The sequence below is a fragment of the Molothrus ater genome, chromosome 6, assembly GCF_012460135.2.
Source record: "Molothrus ater isolate BHLD 08-10-18 breed brown headed cowbird chromosome 6, BPBGC_Mater_1.1, whole genome shotgun sequence".
NCBI classification, from domain to species: domain Eukaryota; kingdom Metazoa; phylum Chordata; class Aves; order Passeriformes; family Icteridae; genus Molothrus; species Molothrus ater.
Genome location: NC_050483.2, coordinates 17,624,829 through 17,640,431, shown reverse-complemented (window position 1 = coordinate 17,640,431; position 15,603 = coordinate 17,624,829). Strand labels below are relative to the sequence as shown.

General features: G+C 41.1%; 1 protein-coding gene across 1 annotated transcript in view; it reads left to right on the top strand.

The window, feature by feature from the left end:
* TSPAN4 (tetraspanin 4) overlaps positions 1-15,603 on the top strand; it is a 320,255-nt gene that overhangs the window by 34,257 nt on the left and 270,395 nt on the right. The window contains exon 2 of the mRNA XM_054515125.1: positions 14,929-15,010. The gene's annotated coding sequence lies outside the window, so the exon portion shown is untranslated. The remainder of the gene's footprint in view (positions 1-14,928; positions 15,011-15,603) is intronic.

Here is a 15,603-nt window from a genome sequence, read left to right as displayed (position 1 = left end):
CCTCTTTCAGCCTTACCAGCAAAATGATTCCCCAGTTCCAGTTTGGTCTTAGCTGCTTGGTGTGCACTGCAGTGCATAAGAGCAACATCTGCTGGTTCCTGGATACTTCAAGTGAATCTGAGATTTGTTTTCCATTTTTGATCCACGTGCCTTGAGATGTCAAAAGGCCTCTTTCTTTCCGGATGGCCCTGGGTGCATGCACACTCCAAAATTTTTGCATTTTGAATCAGTCCAAATGTTAGCTCATTTTCTTGTACTCAATTCCAAAGCTCAAGTGAGTGCCATTACACATTGGGGGGAGTGCCCCTGATTTGATTACCTCATGGTGTGTAGTCACTGCATATCCAGATAGTCATTTCCCATTTTGGAAGATGCTCCCATCAGTAAGCGTCTCTCAATCAGGACTTGCCAAGGGTCTGTCTCCCAAATCAGGTCTGCTGGAATACACTTCTTCTGTAGTTTGTAAGCAAACAAAGCAAAACTCAGTCATACTGTGGGGTTCCTTCTACCTATTGGGCAGACAAGGACACAGCAGGGTTAATGACAGAAGTTGTTTTGATTGTCACATTGTCTTGCTGCAGCAAGACTACGTGGTACTTCAGCATCTGGCTGGGAGAGAGCCAGTGCCCTCCTTTTTGCTTGAGTACTGACTGTACCACATGTGACACAAAAATGACGATCCCAAAGTTTTTGAACCTCCTCGATCAAAGAACTGGAGCTGCTGCTGTGCTACTGTCCTCAGACAACTAGACCCGCCCTGGCTGACATTTAGTTGCTTTGTAAAGTAGGCCACAGCTCTCCTTTGCTCCCCAAGGAACTGCGGCAGCACTCACTGTGCTACATAATGTCTTTCATAGGTAAATAGTTCAAACAGGCACAGGGAGCCCCCCCAAAGCAGAGCCTGCATAAGGGCTTGCTTGAGTTGTAAAAAGGCAGCCCATGAATCATGAGTGCAGACTAGAATGTCCTCTGAGCTGTCTTCAAGAGCTCATATAGAGGCTTTCCTAGCAGCCCACAATTGCTAACCCGCAGGAGACCATCCCACCATCCCAAGCAATGCACATAACTCTCTTACCGTTTGTGCCAGTGGGCGTTGGTAAATTGCTGCTTTTCATTCCTGTCGCAGCCTCCCTTGTCCTTGGAGAATTTATAATCCCAAGTGGGTTACTGTGGTCTGGAGTATTTCTGCTTTGTCCTTGGATCCTCTGTATCCAGTTAGTCCCAGAAAATTCAGCAAGGCCACAGTCTGATACGAGCATTGCTGTTTAGTTTCAGTGGCTATCAGAATGTCATCTGCACACTGTAACGAGACTCCAGTAGGGTTCTGATTTTTCCATTCCTCCAGTTCTTTTGCCCATTGATTTCCAAATGTGGTGGGGTTATTTCTCTGTTTGGATTTTCCCATTCAAAAGCAAATAGCTCTTGACTCTCAGTACTCAAAGGGATGCAGAAAAAGGCATTTTTCAAATCTAATAGTCTAAACCATTTTAATTTTTCACTCAAAGTTGTAGTAAGGTATAAGGATTTGCTGCTTCTGGGTGTATATTTTCTATCTTTTTTATGGCTCTAAGGTCCTGTACTAGCTGGTAAGCCTTTCCTTCAGTTTGCATTCTTAACTGGCAGACTAGAAGTATTAAATTTGGATTCACATTCCTTCAATAGGCCATATTTTATACATTTTTCCACAAGGGGTTATAACCCCTTATGACTTTCTATTTTCAAAGGGTACTGCTTTTGCTTTACTGGTCCTGCTCTAGCTTTCAATTTAATTCTTACAGGCTTGGATCACCTGGGCACCTCTCCAGCCCAGACTATCAGGATCACTGCATCCTCAAGTGATACTGGCAGATGTATCATGTCCAGTTGCAGAGGCTGAAATGCAAAAATAGAGGCTTCCACATAATTAGATTCTGGAATAATAACCAGTATTTTGCCATTTTAAAATTTGATTTCAGCATTTAGTTTTTCCAAAAATTCTCTCTTGAGGAGAGGCTTTGGCAAATTGGGTAGATGCAAAAACTGGTGAGTCATCCACTATTTTCCTAATTTAAAATGAATGGGTTGAAAAATGGCCGAGTTTGTAATTCCCTGTTGCACCAACAATTTTTAGAGAATCATTACTCAAGTTTCCTCTTACTGTATTTAGCACTATGTTACTAGCTCCTGTGTCTACTAAAAATCTAACCTCCTCATTTTCTTCCTTGTTCCCCAGCTTAGCTGTAATCAGAGGTTCTGCCAGGGAAGAATCCTCCAGTCCCCCTCAGTCATCACCAGTGACAGTCACAGGTTGGCCACATCCTCGTCCCCTTTCTGTCCCTGGGGGCACCATTCCTCTAGAAATTCCTTCATTAACTCCAACTACTTTTTGTTTAGTTATTTCTTGCTGTTTTTCTCTGTTCTGAAAAACTCCCCAAGCAACATCTAACAGCTTCTCTAAATCATACTGGTCTTGTCCCTGAACCTGTTGTAATTTCATTCTAATATCATCTGAGGATTGCCTCACAAATATGGCTAATTGAGTTTTTCCTTCCTCTGTTTCAGGATCAATATTAGTATATTTTTGAGCCATTTCTTTCAGGCAATTTAAAAATTCACTAGGTGATTCCTTACCATCCTGCTTAATTTCAAATAATTTTGACATATTGGTAGCCTTTGGTATGGCATTTCTAATTCCATATAGTATCCATTGTTGATATCTATTTAATCTCTCTCTAAACATGGGCACATTAGGGTCCCACTTGGGATCCTCAGTGGGAAAATTATTGTCTAGTGTACCTGACAAGTTACCTGTCAAAATCTGCTCTTCCACAAACCTCCTACTGGCTTTAAGAACTATCTCTCTTTCTGTACTGTCAAACAGCATTTCTAATATAGCATCTATATCCTTCCAGTCTGGATCCTGAAGTTTTATCATCATTTCAAATGCTTTTGCCATTTTGTCTGGGTCATCTTGATAGGTGCCAGCCATCAACTTCCAATTATTAAGGTCTGTTATTGACAATGGAACTTCTACTGTAATTGGACCATCCATACCAGCTGCCTGATGGAAGGCAGCTGCTCTCACATCTCTGTGTTTAGCTTTAGCTGTCTCTGCAGTCAGACTAAAACCCTCTGTTCCTTGATTCACCCTCCTCTCTATCTCTTCTGTCTCCTCTGCTCCTCGATACATCCTCCCTGTCCTCTCCATCTTCTCTTTTAGACCTGATAAATCCACCTCTTTATGTGCCACTTCTCTCATAATATCAGTCTCAGCAGCCTGGTTTTCTGTTCCCCCATCTAACCTGCAGTTAGGACTGACCATAACATTTAAATAATCCTTCCTACTGGGGAGATGTTTAGAACAAGTTTGTCCTGTGCTGCACATAGAACAGCAACGTTTTAACCATTTTCCTTGATTCTCCCTTTCAAGAGCCAGTGCAAAAGGGTCTGAGGGGGCTGGATTCAAGCCACAATCTTTCTGCCATTCAGGATGATTCCGTAAAGTGAAAAACATATCAGCATACATAACTTCATCCCATTTCTGTTCCCGTCTTAAAAACAACATTAACTTTAACAGTGTATTATAATTCAAGGTTCCATTTTGTGGCCACTTTTCTCCAGAGTCTAGTTGGTACAATGGCCACCGCTGATTGCAACACTTAATCAAATTCTCCCTGGTCGCTGGTCCCCCAGGGGGGCCTCCAATCTTTTTCCAATGTTGCAAAAGGCAACCAAGTGGGGATTTTTTCACAATGCCCCTTTTAGATTGTCCACTGCCCATCTCTGAATAGTAAACCTAAAATACTACAATGCAGATACAAATGCAAATACAAAGCAATTATGGATTGATAAAACCAAGTAAAATAGCGAATTCTGGAATACCAAATAACCCACCCAATGCCCTGGAAGAGCCACACCACACGTCTTATATGGGCAGGATCCGTGAAAGAATGCCTTGTTATCAAATAGGATCTTACCTGTGTCCCAGACTGGTCCGGGGATCTGTGGTCTTCTCCAGGAAAGTCCCGGTGCTGGTGTGAAGATCCAGAGATCCCTCGGATCCACGGGAGATCAGGCAGAGTTTCCCATTGGGAGTTGCCGAAATCGGCCAGACAGAGACTTTCTAACACAGTTTTGGGTATTAGAAAGCAGGCATTCCTCAGGGCAGCGCGGGGCACTCAGAGGCTCCAGTGCGCCGGGCGTCGGGTAAGCAGGGCTTTTATTGTACACACTGATTACACATTCATTAGCTCTCCCTGCTTACTTGGTGTGTAGGGATGACTTTATTTTACATAGTCACACCCCTTATCAGAAGTCCTTACATGGTTCTTTGGGGTCTGTCTTTGATGGTGAGTGTGCTTTGTAGGGGCTGGCCCTCGACCCCCACTTTTGAGTGGCTGCAGTGTGATTGTTTTGCATAACTTTACTGTACCAGCCTTGCAGAGCTGAGCTGGCATCCTGCTTGTGTTTTGCATGACTTCTGTTTTGTTGGCCTTATCTACTTCTCCAAGGCTACCTTGTTCCCTTTATTTGATAAGAGTAAACTGTTGTTCTGTTCTGCTGCCCTTATCATTTTGATATCTGTTGCTGGAATGAGTATTTGAAAGAGTGTCAGAGAGAAGAAAAATGCAAGAAGCATTGCTGGTACTGGCAGGCAGGCCTGTGAGCAGTCAGGACTAGTAGCAGGGGTCCAGACAGAGCTGACAAGAAAGGTTTGTATGCAGGACAGGTTGACAAGAATGTTGAAGCTGAAATAGAATTTGAACAACTTTGTCTTGCTGTTTGGTTTCCTTTTTTTTTTTTTTTTTTTTTTTTTTTTTTTTTTTTGAGGAAACAAGATTTTCTAAGTATTATATTATCCAGGACATGCCATATCTTTCCTCACTCTCTCTTATCATAAGGAAGAGAACCCCAGTCTAAGTTAGCCTCTGGGTTAGCAAGTGGCTCAGAAAAAGTTTTGTATATTGCTCTCCTTAGTCTTCCATATGCTGCTTTGTCTGTCCACATCTTTGTCTGACCTTCTGTATATTCCACCTAGGAGAGAGTCACAAGTCCTGGTTATGTCAGAAAATCACATCACCCTCTTGAGTTCCAGTTTTTCTCTTGCTTTGGCACCTTACTTTTCAATTCACTTTTGCTACAGTCTTTTTTTTCCCTCTGCTTTGAAAGAAGGTTGAAACTCTGTAAAAGATGGGCCTCCTTGGAGCCTCTTGGCTGTTAACCAGCAGAGTCTTGACTGGTCCCACACATGAATTGGTATCTCAACCATAGTTTGAAATAGTTATCTAGAAAGTTTTCCTTCACTACAAGCCACAGTCAGTAGTTTTTATTGCTACTGAATATTATTTTCAGCCCTGGCAAACTTAGCTTTTGCAAATAGCACTAGAGTGCTGACGCTTGTGATGCAAATTTCTGTAGCTGAGAAGGCCACCTGATGGTAAATGTTTCTGCCTCTTCCTTCAGTCAAATGGCTTTGAGGCATTTCTTAGAGGAACTTGGTTGGAATATTGTATTAGGTACCTTTGTGCTTTTGAGGCTTCAACAGCTAGATTTAAATGCTGTAGAACATATACAGAAAACCCAGGGAATGAGAAACAAATACCTGCCAAGAAAAAGCACTTTTGCATTTTTATACTGTCATTATATTTTAAACCCCAGCCCTTCTGGCCTGATTCCTGTGTACAGGAAAAAAAACTTGGCTTTGACTACCCTTTCATTTTTTGCTCCTGAGCCTCTGGTGGTACCAGCAAGTCACTTCTGTAAGCATCCAGGTTTAAATAGCAGCCTTTTTAGCCTGTAGTGGAAAGTGTCCCACCTGGTCCTCTTCTGCCTAAGGAGGGCAAGTGCAGTGCCTTGCCCTGAGGAGCTGGGAACATAAACGGTAGAAAATGTATTTTCCTGAGTTCCCATAAGGCTGTACTGAGAACCCTGGAGGGAGGAAGGCAGCTGAGAAGAAATGAATGTTGGTAAATGGTATTAAAAGCTTCTAGACAGGGAGACAAATAAATGCAAGATACATAGGGCTGTTAAGTGAAGGAGACTGCAAAACTAATTTTAGCCAGTGGCATGACGAATGAAACAAGAAAGGTGGCACTCAGTAGGGTTGCTTGGCTCCTCATAAATTTTGAGTTGTCTGCTTTTCCTTTTTTTTAATATCCTGTAAAATGAAAAGCTGGGATCATTAGAAGATGTGCAGGTAAAGGTGATAGGAAGTGAGAGAAGAAATTTCCATATTCTGGCCTTAATTTCTCTGATTGTCAATTTGTTAGTTATCTGGGAGTCAGATATATCTCTAGTTTGTTAAAGTGTAGATTACGTTGTTCAATTTATCTTGCCTGTATCTTTAGAAGCACAGTTGGCATGACAATATTTTGGACTCATTCCAACGAAGAAAAAGTTTTTAATTTTTCAGCACCCTCTGTGCAGAACGGCACTTAAGCTTCATATATTTCTATAATTTTAGTGGGAATGCAAAGAAGTTGCTGTTTAAAACAAACAGGTGAGGGCTGCTAATTCCTGGAAATCATTTTAATTAAGGGGAGGAGGAGAAAAAGAAGGTGAGGCAGCCCTTTGGTATTGGGCTGGGACTTTCATGTGTGGTACAAAATGACTGAGCGCTCCCAGAGAGCAAACACTCAGTGCTAATGAGAAATTACCAGTGAAGTGTGAGCAGCTGCTTTGCAGAGCAAGACCCATGAATTGGTCTTTTAAACTTTGTCAGTCCCTTCTCATTTCATCCTCAGCTGACTTGCAGCCCTCAACAAAATGAGGTCTAGGTGTATTTGCCAGAGATTTGTCAAGTGCCTCGGGAGGCCTGTAGCCGCTCTGCACGTTGTGTGCTGCGATCCATCCCTGTGGGAGGGTGGTGGGAGCATCAGCATCACATGTGGATTTCTTCAGCTTGTAAATAGGTTAAGGCTGTGTCTTGTGATCTGGTTATAAATTCTCTGGAGGTCAGCTGAGGATTTTGGTAAATATCTTGGCCTTTCCATGGGAACCTTCACACTTGAAGTGCATTTTTTTTGGACCAATCCTATGTGATCCCTAAGAGTGGCCATTCTCTTTGGTGGCACTCTGAATTCCAGCCAGAATTGCAGAATAAAGTCTCAGTTTTCATTGCTGTCTCTGTTCTGCACATGAGGTAGAGGGTGTTTTTCAAGAGGGTATTTTTAAACTGTGTCTGTCTCCATAAACTTTCCAGCACAGTGGTCTTTACAAGGTGGGAGAAAAGTATATTTAAAGGCATTATTTAAAATAATTCCCTGACAAAATTCATTAACTTCAGTGAAGTGTCCTTAGGCAAGTACCTGAAGTATCTTATATTCAAGAAAGACACATAGGCCAGCCAGCCTTCTTCCTCCTGTCTTTTGTGGATGCCATCCAGATGTGTACTTGTTAAAATGCTGTAGCTGTATGAGCATGAGTACTCAGCTCTCAGTGCAGTGGGGTTCTCAGCCTGTCCCCTACAATGTACATATCAGCAGCAGTCACCTATTAATATTGGGAATAGTAGGAAATAATGTACTGATTTCTGCACCAGTTAAACTCATTTAATGGAAGGGTGAGTGTTTCAAAGCTGATATGTCAACCCTCTGAGTTTCATTCCTCTGGTATCACAGCTTTTTGAAAACAAAAGCTGTGTACTGTCTAGAGAGTTTTCTGTTGAACTTTTCATAACTTTGTGATCAGGTGCTGTGCAATTCAGCAGGTCATTGGTCTGTGTCCAACCCAAAATATTTCAACAGGAGTATGTACATGACCACCAGTTTGTACTGATTAAATAATTGCTTCCATTAAGCTGAATGTAATTAATGCAAATTAGATTATAGAGAAAGGTAAGAGAGCAATTTAACTGCTGTGGGTTTGTTAAAGAATTTTCAATGATTTACTTTGTGGCAAGAGAAGCATTGGAAAGCATTGCTACTGAACAGCTCAACTGAAAAGGGATCATCTTGCAGTTTGGATGGCTGCATGTTAGACTTGTGCTGAAAGCTTTTTATACTTCTCTAAGGTTGTGCTTGGAGATGAGGCAGGTCCAAGGCTGGGGCAGGGAGCAGAGGGCCAGGCACAAGATTTTGTGAACAAGGCAAGGGCCAGGGGTTTGAGCTTTATTACAGCTCCATAGCAAATAAATGTGTTATTCCTGAGATATGGGTATCTTCTCACTTACCAGGGCTTTGGTTGGTCTTGGCAGGGATTCTTTTCCCCCCTTCTTTTTTATTTATTTTTTAACATTGAAAATGCCAGCCTGAAACCAGAAAAACTTTGTGGAAGTCAGGAAAATTATAAAACCTTTATTTGAATTTACCTCAGTGTTTTTGAGTGTCTTCACAGAAAAGAATGTGTTCATTTCTAGCATGGTAGTGGAAGAGCATTGAAAAATGTGCTTTCAACCCTGGGTTAAAATTTTCTGTGTTTTAAATGCTTCTGTCTCGTCCCAGAGCAAAGAAAGCCCAACTGAAGTAGGCATAGCTGGGACAGGATGAAGTCTTGATCACCAATCTTGCTGAGCAGAGTCCAGCCAGGGGTGTCCCCAGGCACAAGCAGAAAGCATCAGAACTCTTCCATTTCAGTGCCTTGTGCATGAGGAATTCCCTGAAAACTGCTGCCAGCAGCAATGCTGGATATTGCAGGACTGACAATCAGTGAATTCCTGGTAATTTTGTCCTTGCTACTGCTGCTGTTAGGGATGAACCACAATAGTTCAGTTGTCAGTGGAAGCTAGGGAGGAGGGCAGGTGTGATCCTACACTAATTTCCTCCTTATTCTCACCTGCATAACTGTCCCTGCTCTCTGCAGTCATATGCTGGAGTACAGAATTTACCTTCCTTGTCCTGTTATTTTAAATGTCTCCTAAGAATCAGATAAGATGAAAGCCCCTCAAGTGTGCTTTAGATAAATGGCTTGCTCTTTGTAAGCAAAAGCAAAAGATTGAATTGCCTTGACATTTTATAATCTTTCTGATTTCACGTGCAGGAGTTGAAATGCATTGCAAAAGGCCTTTGTCATTTTTCTGAGTCTGCTGGGTCTCTGAGGACAGGAGTAATATCCTCACTTCCTTGCAGTCTCATTTCTGTATCTGGTCCTGCAACCTTCAGAAGCTTGATGTAAGGTTTTGTTTTCCTCAGGACTGTGCTGGCTTCTGGACAGTTTAGGCATACTTGTTGCTGAATTATATCTGATGAGAAAATATGAGAAGATCAAATAGGGATTTATTCTCTGGAATACCTCAGCTACATGAGTTGCTCCAGGGTGAAGCTGGGTGACTTCTCTTTAATCAGTACTGTCCTATTCTCCATGATACTGATCTCTGTTTGAGCTGCTGGAATTTATTATTTGGGGAATGAGCTTTCCCAGCCTTGGCCTCTAATCTTATTTACTTGTGAACAATCTGTATACAGCATTGACACAAAAAATTTCTGTGCCAAGCTAATATGCAGTGCAAGGGGTAACATATTTAGATGTCTGTGTTGGATTTGGGAGGCTGTGAAGCTCATCATTCCTGCCTTCTCTTATCAAATAGTTGACTGCAGCATTCTGCTACCATGCAGCCTGTCAGGAGCAGAGTTATTTCTGTCAAGGGAAAGAAAGAAAGACAATTCAGTCCTTTTCTCTTTCTGCTCTGTTGCTTCAGGAGATGCAGAGCAATGTGATCCCTGAGGATCCCTGCAAATAGTGAGATGAGAATATATAGAGAAGGCAAAAATCAGCTACAGGAGGCCATGCATTGAGAAATTCCAGATTCAATTGACTTTTGATACCCCAGGCTTTAAATTGCCTTTTGGTAGTAGGCATTTTTAGATGATGCTGTCTTAAGGCAGCAGACAGCACCATCAGGGCTCTTCCACGGACATGGCAAGGGTGGGGAGGGCTGTTGTCAATGAGCTGTCAAATTCTTACAGCAAAATGACTCTTTTGATAGTTACTTTTTCCACATAAATGTCAGAATTAGTGATTCTTTATTGGTGGTAAAGCATTTTGTCAATCATTTCTCCCTTGAAATGAAAACAATGCAATTAATAATGCTGAAAAGAAATGTTTCACAAAGGACTGGAAAATGTACTGATTTTGAGTCCTGGTGAAAAACAGAGTCTTCAGTGTGCCACTGTTTTTGAAAAAATTGTTTTCTGACAAGGCTTCCTTTGGTAAGGAGTGTCAAACATCAGGGGAGATGAGGAGGTAATGAATGGCTGATGTGTCCGATGGGTCTGTGTGTGTGATGTGATCCTCCTTGCTTAAAAACACACTCACAGGTGGGACCCACCTGCAAAGATTGTGCTCATTAGAGCTCTCCAGCTGGAAGGGCAAAGACTGTGGCTCACATGGCTGGCATTCATGTATTTTCTAATCTGCATTTAGAGGGTTCCCCACTCCTTTCAGATGCCTGACTGTCCTTGGCAGCTGAGTCAGACCTGCTCTTAATCCCAAATTTCAGCCAAGGCTGAACCTTGTGTACCAAGGCATGGAGGTCTTGAGCTAGAGATGTCTTCCCTCCCGGGACAGTCTGCCCTGTTTGTCTCATTTAGGACATGATGAAAATATAATTTATTTATTCTAATCTGTTTAACATTGGCCATACAGCCACTGCCCTTCAGATATCTGGTTTGTGTTTGTGATATTTTTTTCTTCCCCCTGAAAACTGAGCTCTTTGTATCAGTTGGAATGGCTGTAGAAGAGCAAGGAATTGCCTTTGCATGAAGCTTTCAAAGCAATTATTTATGATTCTAAGATGATTGGTTATGTTTCAGTGTCAGCACTGGGTATGCATTTTTAAGAATGCTATTGAGACTTTCATACAAAAAATCCACTATATATGTTCCTAGGATATTATTTTATTTGATTAAAGAAAGTATTGACTGCAGTGCTATTGAATAAACTCTCATTTAATCTTTCAAAACATCTACAGCACTTTCCTCCTTCCAGGACAGGCAGAATTTAAATGAACACCAAGCAAATAAGGGGACAGGAACATTTTTTTGACGTTACACCCCTTTTGCTTTAACTGGGACTAGTTAGGCTGAATACATAATCACAGGCTCAGAAGCTTAATTTTTTGTTGAAGGGAGCTTCTGTAGCAAGAGTTTGAGAAGTCACAGTGTGATTGATGTCAAGTTAGCCTGAAGTTGCACTGGCCTTGAGCTTGTTCTGTGCAATAATGTGAACCAACCTCAGTGAAAAATCAACAGCTGCAGTCTTGAGCTAGCAGAGCTTCTGGATTATGACAACAAAGAGACCTCGAGTTTTTATCCTTTGAGAGTTAAATGAAAAACTTAAAAGAAGAACTTTGTGGTCAGTGTTTTGATGGGGTCAGTATGGCTTTAGACACGTTCAACAAAATGGATGCTGACATACCTTGTTATCTAGTTTTCTGGCAGACATGAAAAAACTAAGTTCATAAACCAAAAAGATTAATGAAAAGGGAAGAAATCTATTTTAGATTTTAATAATGGTTTCTATGCTATTAATTTATTTATTGTAATTTTATAATTAATTAAGTTTTAAATTTTAGCATTGTTGCCCATAGATATGTTTCATTAGGTGGGCAAAAGAGCTTCTCCTTGGCTTCAGGCAATAGTTCAGAATTGATTTCTGGGCTATGTGTCTGATCAGTTGTATTTTTATATGTAGAACACTGTGCTAAAATGAGGAAGGATTTACAGCAAGGGTTGAGGTTGTGGTGATCTCTAGGAGGGTTCATTAGGTCAAGCAAATTCTCTATCTAATGCTATAAATCAAGCTAGATCAAGTATACAGAATACATACAAGCACATTTCTGGCTTGGAAACAAAGCAGAAACATTGTATAAACAATTCACCTATAAGTTTACTCAAATTTTTGTTGGTTTTGTTGCTTTTGGTATTTGAAACTGGAACAATAATGGGATTTTCTTCTTTATAATAAGCTGGAAACAAAATAAAGACACATTTGTCCCAAAGAGGTCCTTTTTACTACATAGCACTCTTCCAAGATGGTTTCCATTCTTGCCTCACTTCTATGAAGTCCTCTCTTAAAAGCTGCTGGGAAATAGACTTTGGATGCATTTTTCCAGTTGTGAATAATCTGTTCCTGTGGTATGGGTGTGATTTGGATAAAAGACATTATGAGGGAGAGCAGATTTTGTACCTTGCATGGCACTTCAGGCTCCGTGCCTGACACAGTAATGCTGTTCTAGGCAGCAGAAGGGTTCAGAAGTGGGTAGGGACACATTGATGCAATCAGTAGTTCATAGTCTCCTTTCCCAACTAGAATTGCTTATTTCCTGAAAGATCTACTAGTGCTGTACTTGAATTGTTTAATTTGTGCAATAGATTTTTTTTTTTCCTTCTTGGTACATCTCCTGTACTGAGTCTGTGCTGAAATGGGAAGGAATGGCCTTATTTCTTCTGACTGTCTAATCTAATTAATCTGTTTTATTTATTCTGTAATTAGACCATGCAGGTTTTGTTTTTTTTTAAGTCGTGAAGTGGAAGATAGGAGTGCTGAACATCTGTGTTTGTTCCTGTGGAGTCTGTCTGGTTGAATAAAGGGCATCCTCCAGTGTCATCCTCGTCACTTGAAAAAGGTGTTTGAAGTTCACCTTTTTGGATAAGTTTCAACCAAAGGCAGGGAAAACCTGCTGGTAAAAGAAGCATCAAACGCCTTGCAGGCCTTTTGAAAGAGTTAGATCTCCTCTCTGATCTCACTGGTTTCAGTCAGGCTATTTCCTTTCAGGAAGGGAAACAAAATCTTGTGATTTCAATGGGGATCAATTGGGCAAGCTTTGGTCCTTGTCCCTGCACTTCATGGCATCCCATGCCTTTTGATGGCTGTCACTTTGGTGAAATTTTTTTTTCTTCAGTATCTGTGCCATGTCCCTCATATCTTTCTCTCAAAGTTGTGTCTTCTTCTTGATTTTTTCCCCTGATTTTGCAACATCTGTGAGGTTAGTTTTGGCATGTTTTGTTCCTTTGCACCTCATGTAATCCCGGCCAATTTTCTTGTAGTCACTAAATGTGCCAATTTATGGGGTTTTTTGCATTTTTTTCAATTGCATTTCATTTGATCCTATCTCCTTTCCAGAGTGTTTGTAAGTCTTTCTTTTCTGTTTCACAAGATTTTGTTTCCCTTCCCGAAAGGAAATGAAATTTCCTTTATTAGGTCTTTAGGCATCTTGTCTTTGAGGATTAATCTGTACTCTTGATTGTCCATTCCTGGTGGTTTTTGTTTCTCCAAGTCTACGAATTCTGCCTTAGTAACTATGGAAGTCATTGCACTGGCATAAAAACACTTGTTATTCTACTTATAACATTCTTTGCTTAAAAGCCTTCCCTTCAAAACCTTTCAGACAGTCCTTAATTGGGGTGGTGGGGGGTGAGAAGCATGAATAGAGCCACAGCACTTGGTAGAGCATTTCTTCTCAAGTTCTCTGGGCTCCTGGAAGAAGGGAAGTGTCACCCTGTCACCTTTTTACTGAATCTCAAGTTATTGGGGTGCTGATTCCCAGGCAGTTTGCATTGGAAGGGCATCTAACATCTGCACTTGCCAAGTGTCCTGTCGGCTTTGATGAGACTTCGTGTGCATGGGGAAGCAGTGTGCATTTGTATGTGAGTGTCATCATGATGGAAGTGAAGTGCCACAGAGATGAGTAATGGAGAAGGGCTGAGTTGAGAGAGCTGGGACTATTCAGCTTTTAGAGGAGAAGACTTGGGGAATCTTATCAATATGTATAAATAGCTCAAGGGAGGGTACAAAGAAGATGGGAGTGAGGCTCTTTTCATTGGTGCCCAGTGACAGGAACAGAAGCACAGATGAAACAGAGGAAGTTCTGTGTGAACATCAGGAAAATAGTCTTGCTGTGAGGGTGTCTGAGTGCTGGCACAGGCTGCCCAGAGAGGTTGTGCAGCCTTGTTGTTGGAGATCTTTAAAAGCTGTCTGATGCAATTCTGGACAACCTGCTCTGAGTGCCCCTGCTTGAGCCAGACAGTTGGATCAGATGTCCTCCAGGGCCCCCTTCCAACCTCACCCAGCCTGAGATTCTGTGAAGTTCAGTTTTAATACAGGGCATCATGTGGGCAATGACCTGATCTGAGATGGAGGTTTAATTTTTCATCTGCCTTGTCTCATCCAGTGCTATGTACAGTTACTTCATTCTTTTGTACTGTATAGTCCCACTAATGATGCCTTTTGCTGTTCTACTAATGGGGTTCTTTTGATTTTTGTTTTTTTTTAATTTAGTAAGTTTAAAAAAATCTTTTCAATTTCTGTATGCATGAGATTTTGGGGAGAGCTCTGCTTTCTTTTAAAGCTATAAATGAAAAAGTAGTTTCTGTGGTTATACAAAAAAACCCAGAAGTATAACTTCCTTAAAAACCAAAATAGTAAGCAAGACAGAGATTCTAATGCTCTGTGTTTTATGAAAATATTTTGATTTTAGAAAGCTGATTTTAAATTTTCTTTTCAGTTTCTTGTACTTTGTCTTTCAATCAACTTCCCCACCTCCCCCATCCCCCCAGTATTGGATGTATGCATTATATACTCTGGATGTGTAGAATTTATGTACATGTTTTTTGAGTCTCAAGTCCATGAAGTGCTCATATCTGATCCAGTGTTTAATAGGATTCAGATTATGCAAAGAAGCTGATAATGCTGCCCTGTTCTAATGAAGTGCTTGAGTATGGGACTAAGTGGAAACATGCTGTGTGTGATGTTCAGAAGTGCCCATGGGAGAAAGGAGTTTAAATCCCACTGAGAATGAAGAGCATCATCCCACCAGCTTTAGAATGTGATGTCTCCCCTTGCTCTGCTCCTGCTGCCATTGGTGGGTGTTGTCATTCTGGCAACTTCAGGAGCCAAGCTGTGGTTTCGTGCACCATCCTTTACTGTCCCTCTCAAAGCCATGGTAAGAAAGAGTTTTTTCCTTGCATTTTGTAAAAGATGTGCAACTTCTGACACGCAGGCCTTGTTTTGCAGGTCTCCAGTGTGCTGGCTGCAGAGAGGCCACCTTGTCAACTGGGATCACTTCAAGTGCTCTGAGCTCCTGTTCCTCCATCAGGTACGTGAGCAGTTGTGATCTATTTATTGATTTGAAAGAACTTTCTGAGTAGATAATTACATTTCAACTGCAGGCCTCAGTGGATGGCTTTGTAGAGAGCAGAAATGACAATCTGCAGAAAGTAGTACAGTTGATATAATGATCAGACTGGTACCAAGAGATGCTGCTTACTGCTAATGTGGGTTGTGTTTCCTTCTTTCCCCTGGGGTGTGGTGCCCTGGAAAGACATTGTAGTGAGCCCTTTGTGTGAGGGGACTGAAGTGGGAATTGAATTATTAGCCCAGGATCCTCTGTTTTTTCTTACTGGCAAACTAACTTCATATGATCTGGCTGTTGTTTACCTGAATACTGAGCACAACTGTATTCCTTCATATTCAGATCACTTTTTTTCTTGTTTGATTTATGACAAATGCTGATATATTATGAGAATTCACTGTTCAAGAAAAAAAATTTGAAATAATAAATAAAATAAAACCAACAGTCATGCATGAAATCTGCCAATCTTCATTCTTTCCCCCAAATTTGAATTTTTTTGCACAGCATGTGTATTTTGAATAGGAAAAAAAACAGGTCCAGTCCTTGAAATCATGTTA